We start from the raw sequence: 8271 nt of genomic DNA on the forward strand, positions 1-8271 counted from the left end.
ATAAAGCTCTCTCACTCTAAAACCAATAAATACTCTTGTTGTTTATAAGCCACCCGTCTGTTATTTTGGTTATAGCAGCCCAGTGGGCTAAGACAATTGCAGTGCAGGCTGTTGATATTGTAAGAGAGAATATTCCGACCGAAATTGGCCAGAAGCCCCTTTCAGGTTTATTCTCCAAAATAAACCTGTTTTTGACTGTTGAGCCCCTTTTCTGGTTTCTTTCCTCTTTCTTTAACTCTTACAGTAACAAGGTTTGAAGGTGGCACATCTCACACATACTTGGGAACACCCAATCATCACGTCTATGAATTACAAAACGATCTGTGTTGAAATCCTACCCCACAAGGTGATGGATTAGGAGATGGGCCTTTTGGAGGTGATTAGTTCATGAGGGCAGAGGCCTTAGGAATGAGATCAGTGTTTTTATAAAAGAGACCAGAGAGACTCCCTTGCTCCTTCGGCCATACGAGGTTACAGTGAGAAGGCTTCATCTATGAGGAAGCAGGCCCTAACCAGACACCAAATCTGCCAGCATGTTGATCTTGAACTTCCCAGCCTCCAGAACTGTGAGAAATAAATGCTCTTGTTTATAAGCCACTGGTCTATGTTAAGTTGGGGAGGCTGTGCATGTGTGGGGCAGGGAATATATGGGAATTCTGAGCTGCCCACTCAATTTTGCTGTGAACCTAAAACTGTTCTAAAAAGTAAAGTCTATTTAAAAAAAAATAGACTAGTATTTTATAGTACAAGAGTACCTGTACCCCCACACACTTCCCATTCTGGGTATTGTCAGTCATTTTACCAGTAATGTTTACCAATGTGGTGAGTAAAAGAACTACATCTCATTTTAATTTGAATATACAGCCACACCTTGTCTTATCGCACTTTGCTTTATTGTGCTTTGCAGATACTGTGTTTTTCCAAATTGAAGGTTTGTGATAGCCATGTTTTGGCAAGTCTTCCATCACCATTTTTCCAATAGCATGTCTCTGTTATAGGACCGATGGGTTCATATGCCCATCGTGCGGTAACAGATCCATTACATAGTGACAGCAGGGTTTGCAGCAGAGGAAGTTTAATGATTGCAGAGTGCTGAGTTGAGAAGATGGGAGGAGACCCTCCCGCTTATCTCACCAAAGAGCTTTGGGCTGGGGCTTTTAAGGGGAATACAGAGGGTGAGAGACTCCCTCTGTAATTGGAAAATTGGGGTTGCTGATTGGTCGGAGGAAGGGAGGATGAAATCATCATGATATGGAAACTGCATTCTTTGGTGAGTCAGCCCATTGTGAGGTCCTTCAGACCGGCTGGGTCAGTAGTTTCATCAGTATATCGGACCTGAAGGACTATCTCACAGGGAAAACTAAACGTTTTATAATGTTCACGTTGTTATCTACGGAGCAGTTAAGGGGAACTGTGATCTCGTAACAGGGTCTATGTGATTTTAGCACAGTAGGTACCAAACAGCTATGAGTATGCAGGTTGGAGAGCAGTCCAACCTCATGATGGAGGCCAGCGTGGGTGACTTTTGTTTCTCTCCCTTCCTTCTTCCTTGATTAATTTCATAAAGTTTATAGGGGCAGTTTAATCTCTGTGTCGCCTTTTGGTAATTCTTGCAATATTTCAAACTTTTTCATTATTATTGCTTCTGTTATGGTGGTCTGAGATCAGCGATGTTGTTACTGCAATTGTTTTGGGATGCCATGATCTGTCACAGAAGACAGTAAACTGAATAAACGTTCTGTGTGTTCTGACTGCTCCACCAACTGGCCGTTCTCTTATCTCTCGCCCTACAGTGAGAAGGCTTCATCTATGAGGAAGTAGGCCCTAACCAGATACCAAATCTAGCCTCCCTATTCCCAGAGACCCAACAACAGGTAAATTAGGCCAATTAATAACCCTACAATGGCCTCTAAGCTTTCAAGTCAAAAGAAAAGTTGCACACATCTCTTACTTTAAATCAAAAGCTAGAAATGATTAAGCTTCAATGAAAGCCTAGAGAGACTGAAAACTAGGCCTCGTGGGAAAATAGTTAGCCAAGTTATGAATGCAAAAGAAAAGTTCTTACAGGAAATTAAAAGTACTGCTTCAGTGAACTCATGAATGAGAAAGGAAAACAGCCTTATTGCTGATATGGAGAAAGTTTTAGTGGTTTGGATAGTAGACCAAGCCAGCCACAACATTCCCTTAAGCCAAAGCTTCATCCAGAGCAAGGCCCTAATGCTCCTTAATTCTCCGAAGGCTGAGAGAGGTGAGGAAGCTGCAGAAGAAAAGTTGGAAGCTAGCAGAGATTAGTTCATGAGGTTTAAGGAAAGAAACCATCTCTTTGACATAAAAGAACAAGGTGAAGCAGCAAGTGCTGATGGAGAAGCTACACAAAGTTATCCAGGAGATCCAACCAGGATGATTAATGAAGGTGGCTGCACTAAACACAGATATTCAATGTAGACAAAATAGCCTTTTATTGGAAGAAGATGCCCTTTATTTGAAGCTTCAAGGCTTCAAAGGACAGGCAGAATCTCTTGTTAAGGGCTAATGCCACTGGTAACTTTCAGTTGAAACCAATGCTTATTCACAGTTCCAAAGAACCCTAAGGCCCTTAAGAATTGATACAGTTGGCCGGGTGCGGTGACTCACGCCTGTCATCCCAGCACTTTGGGAGGCTGAGGCGGGTGGATCACGAGGTCAGGAGATCGAGCCCATCCTGGCTAACACAGTGAAACCCCCTCTCTATTAAAAATACAAAAAATTAGCCGGGCGTGGTGGTGGGCATCTGTAGTCCCAGCTACTTGGGAGGCTGAGGCAGGAGAATGGCGTGAATCTGGGAGGCGGAGCTTGCAGTGAGCCGAGATCGCATCATTGGGTGACAGAGTGAGACTCCGTCTCAAAAAAAAAAAAAAGAATTGATACAGTTTGGCTCTGTGTCCCCACCCAAATCTCATCTTGAATTGTACTCCTATAATTCCTACGTGTTGTGGGAGGGACCCAGTGGGAGAAAATTGAATCATGGGACAGTTTTCCTCCGTACTGTTCTCATGGTAGTGAATAAATCTCACGAGATCTGATGGCTTTATCAGGGGTTTCCGCTTTTGCATCTTCCTTATTCTCTCTTTGCCTGCTGCCATCCATGTAAGATGAGACTTGCTCCTCCTTGCCCTCCGCCATGATTGTGAGGCGTCCCCAGCCACATGGAACGGCAAGTCCAATTAAACCTCTTTCTTTTGTAAATCGCCCAGTCTTGGGTATGTCTTTATCAGCAGCATGAAAACAGACTAATACAAGAATTATGCTAAATCTATTCTGCCTGTGCTTTGGAAATGGAACAGTAAAGCCTGGATGTCAGCACATCTGTTTACAGCATGGTTTAGGAATATTTTAAGTTCATTGTTGAGATATAATTCTCAGAAAAAACATTTCTTTGAGTATATTACTGCTTTTTGCCAATGTACCTGGTCCCCCAAGAGCTCTGATGAAGATGCACAAAGAGATTAATGTTGTTTTCATGTCTGCGAACATAATATTTATTATACAGCCCTTGGATTAAGGAGAAATTCCTACTTTCAAGACTTGTTATTTAAAAACACATTTCTTAAGGCTATAGCTGTCATAGACAGTGATTCTTCTGATGGATCTGGGCCAAGTAAATTGAAAACCTTCTAGAAAGGATTCACCACTCTAGATGTCATTCAGAACATTTGCAATTCATGGAAGGAGGTCAAAACATCAACACTAACAGGGTTTGGAAGATGTCGATTCCAACTCTTGTGGATGACTTTGAGGGATTCAAGGCTTCAGGGGAGGAAGGAACTGCAGATATAGTGGAAATACAAAGAAAACTAGAATTAGAAGTACGGCCTGAAGATGTGACCGAATTGCTACAATCTCATGATAAAACTTGAACGGGTGAGGAGCTGATTCTTATGGATGAGCAAAGAAAGTGGTTTCTTGAGATGGAATCTACTCCTGGTGAAGATGCTGTGAACATGTTGAAATAGCAACAAAGGATGAGGAATATCAAATAAACTTAGTTGATAAAGCAGCAGCAGGGTTTGAGAAGATTAACTTCAATTTGGAAAGAAATGCTATCAAATAACATTGCATGCTACCAATAAATATTTCATGGAAAGATGAGTCCATCGATGCAGCAAACTCCATTGGTGGCCACTACAAAATTGCCACAGCCTTTAACACAACCCCAACCTTCAACAACCACCACTCTACTCAGTCGGCAGCTATCAACATCATGGCAAGAGCCCCCAGCAGCAAAAAGATGACAACTTGCTGAAGGCTCACATGACTGTTAGCATTTATTTTTAGCAGCAAAACATTTTAAATTGCAGTACGTACATTGTTTTTTAGATATAATGGTCTCGCACACTCAATATACTGCAGTATCCAGCAATTAGTCACATTTCTTCCCTGTCTACAGCCCTTAGCTGAATAGTTGAGTCATCTCAATGGGGATGTCAAATCAAACTAAATATGGCCTGAGAAGGACTCGGTACTTCCATATTTGAGTCCTTGTGGATGAACTGCAACCTAACTTAGTAGGTAGACAGGACTGAAAACCCAACTTAGGAGTATGTGCCTGTAACAATCACTGAGTCTTGGCCAATCCCAGCAGTTATACTTCAACTGCTCATACACTGCTGAGTGTTCAAACTGTGTTCAAATAAGGCAACTGCCAATCTGTAACCAATCCAGCTGTTTCTGTACCTCAGTTCTGATTTCTGTATGTCGTTTTACTTTTTTTGTCTATAAATTTGTTCTGCCCACAAGGCACCCCTGGAGTCTTTCTGAATCTGCTGTGATTCTGAGGACTGCCCAATTCACAAATTGTTTATTGCTCAATTAAACTCCTTCAAATTTAATTCAGCTGAAGTTTTTAACAGGGAGATAGAGGACAGGGAATGACAAATTTCCAGAACCAGCCAGCAAGAAACACTTTTAACACACACACACACACACACACACCCCACACACACTAGCAGATGCACTGGGTCTGAGCTGGGCATTGAAGCCTGAAGTAAGCCTGGCAGTAGCTGGGCTCAGGGAGCTCTCAGTCTAGTTGGAACACAAAGTTGTGAGTCAGGAATTACAAGACGGGTAATAAAGGCAGGGGGACAAAGTTGAGTGGTGGGACAGACAGGCTGAGACATGCTCTGTTTGTGCTAGAAGTAGGAGGTGGACAAATGCCTAGGCAGATAGGGGCAGGTCCTCGGTGAAACCCCACCTCCAAGCCAAAGACAGCTGAAAACCTGAAAGCCAAGCTACAAGTTAAATCCTCCGACTGGACTGGTTTGATAACTTGTCTTCCTATTTGGCATGCTTACCTCTGATTGGTCCTCACCATTCACCTATTTTACATATACCTCCCTACCCTTTCCTGATTGGTTTTCCTACACCGTTGTGCCCACCTTTGAGTGGTGTTGTCCCTTTAACCTTTTTTGCATACTCACAAACCAATCAGCACACACTCCTCATTTTGAATCCATAAAGGACCCCAGACCCAGCCACATGGCAAAACCTCCCCCGACAGCCCACCTCCCACCCCCGAGTTCCCTTTCCACGGAAAGCCGTTTTCATCGCTCAGTAAAATTATTCTCAGCCCTCCTCACCCTCCAATGTCCAGTATATCTTCATTCTTCTTAGGCGAGGTACAAGAGCTTAGGAACCACCGAACATGGGTACAAGTTATAATACAGGCAAGCTGGGGTGCGACAGTGAGGCCGAGTGAGACCTGGGCAAGGCATCCCTGGCTGGGTGCCCTGGCTTGCAAAGTGACCAAGAGGAAAAGTCCTACGTCGTTTGGGCAGACATGGGGATTTCCAAAGAAGCTGGAGGGGCTGTGTTCTAAGAGGAACCCACACTTGAGTTTAGTACTTGTTGGGTGACTCAGGGTCCCTGGTGTGGAGTCCTGATAAATGAGCAACGATGAGGAAGAAACCCCAGGTTGGGGAGGGGCCCAAGTCGGGAGAAAAATGAACAACTGTTCTGAGAGACAGCTAATCACAAACAACTGGGCACAACGACCTCGTTCTGCTTGTTCTGCATGTAGCCCTCTTCAACGTGACCCTACGAAACTTTCCTCTAGTGCCTGCCTCTTTGCAGACAGCCCCTTCTCTGCTCATTGTAATTGCAACCTTGCAACGTATTTTCATATCTTCTCTAATAAATCTGCCTTTTTTAACCTACAACTGGCTTGGTAAATTCCCTCACCTCCTGTGCCACCAGACCCAGAGAGTTGCTACCTGCGTCACCAGGCAGATGAAGTTACCCCTGCTCAGGACACCCAGCGTGACCCATGGCCCAAATCATTGCATTTCAATGCTTTGGGCACACTGTCCCCGGAGCCGGGCTGCCCAACTTTTATTGATTGAGCACCCTGGGTGCAGGTCGCCTTGTTGGAGTTGGGAAAGGATTGTTTTCAAAAGAAGGAAAGGCTCCCTCTAGGAGCAAACGACTGTCTTGGTGCAAGGGTTCTGTGTGATCAAACATGTGAAATGCTTGTGAGACCCAAGCTACTGATGGTCTCCAGCCCTACTCCTTCCTTATGTAGTAGGTTCTCAGGGTTCCCCACCATGAAGGGCTCTGGGCCTAGCCATTTCCACCCAACACGGGCTCTTCCAACAGGCAATTCATGCCCCCAAGTTCCCCATGGGGGGACAAATGTCAACTCTGGATGGCCAATGGCTTCCCCGGCCCACTTCTGCTTCCTGTCCTCCCTCTCATCCCCCTAATAAGTTTTTTGTCCTCTTCCATCTCAGGGACAGCCTCCTGCAGGCCTTGCTCACCTCAATGATCACCTACTACATGCATGGCTCTGGGCTGGGTTCTCAGGGGAAGACAGACGAGGGAGCTGCAGTCCTCCAGGAAAGGTCTCTCAGGACTCCAATGGGTGAGAACCGCACCTTCATTGTTCAGCTTCCAGATAAACAGACATTTTTCAGGGTCACCTCTGATTCAATCTCCCCCTGCCACCAAATCAATTTATTTGGTTTATGGATTTTTCTGTTTTGCCAACCAACATGGATCATCTTACAACCACGTATGGATCTTTAGGTGACAGACTTACCTTTTGAGGGCAGGCTCTGAGCCACAGGACTACAGTTCAAATCCTGGCTCTGCCCCTTACCTGCTGGCAGACCTGGGGCAAGTTGTGTGACATCGCTGTGCCTTAGTTTCCTCAATGATGAAAATTATAAAGGTAGTATCTTCCACTTCCATAGTATCTAAATGAATTGATCTTATAGGTCACTCAAACGGGGCCTGCCAGGAATAAGCTCTCGATCACTCTCAGTTATTTTTATGGGGAATTTGGTCTCTATTTAGTTTTTCACTCTCATGGCTAGAGATCAAATACAGGACGTTCAGTTATGTTGGAATTTCAGATAATAATAAACGATTTTTTAAAAGTGTGTTCTTTATCCTCCTTTCCCTCACTGTCTTTCCTCTTCCCCCTGCCCTCCTGGATTTTCCCAGAAGCGCCCTGCATCTCCCTCCATTGCGTGGTGTCCCACACGCCATCATGTACCCACTGCAGTGCCCCAAAGACCAAAGGCCCTTCTGTTTAGCAGAATTCATTTCCTTATGTTATAGGAATTATTTAAAAATTATTTGAGGCAGATAGAGAGGAAAAGGGGTCCTTGGGAAGTTTTCATTTCTGTCTTAAAAGCAGCTCCAAAAAACGTTTCTTGTCTAGCAGGAAAGCCCCGGCTCTTAGAGTCAGGCTGGCAACCTTTGATATGCAAATGTGGACCATTAGAAACCGGGTCCACCCAAACACGGGAATTCCCACCATCTTTTCCTTGCCACTAGGTTTGCCTGGCAGTATGGCCGCCCCCACATAGCCCCACCTGTGTAGAGCGTCATGGCATCCTGTATTTGCATATTAAAATGCTAGGGTGAAAGGGCCAGGTTTTTCAGGGGTTACATGAATGAGATGCCTGGTCAAACCAATCCCCTGAGCCCTATGCAAATCAGATACCGCCTCCTCTAGCATCCTCATATAACTGGCTAATTTTTGTGGCACTCGGTTTCCTCTCTCAGCTTCGGAGCCCCCCTCCATCTGTCCCTTCTTCCTTCTTTCTTGCCTATTAAACTCTCCACTCCTTAAAACCACTCCATGTGTTTCTGTGTCATTTTATTTAAATCGGCACAAGACTAAGGATCCTGGTGTTCCTTCAGTCACTGGACCTGTATCACTTACAATAGCAATTGAGGTTTCAAAGAGCAACCCCTTCCTCCAGCTACACCAACATGCACACACAAATT

The 8271-nt window shown here is 44.6% G+C and overlaps 1 pseudogene; it reads right to left on the reverse strand.

Moving 5' to 3' along the window:
- Positions 1–239: 239 nt before the first annotated feature.
- On the reverse strand, positions 240–321 carry LOC116270913 (annotated as a pseudogene).
- Positions 322–8271: the final 7950 nt, after the last annotated feature.

This window comes from Papio anubis, chromosome 16 (genome assembly GCF_008728515.1).
Source record: "Papio anubis isolate 15944 chromosome 16, Panubis1.0, whole genome shotgun sequence".
Classification (NCBI taxonomy): Eukaryota; Metazoa; Chordata; class Mammalia; order Primates; family Cercopithecidae; genus Papio; species Papio anubis.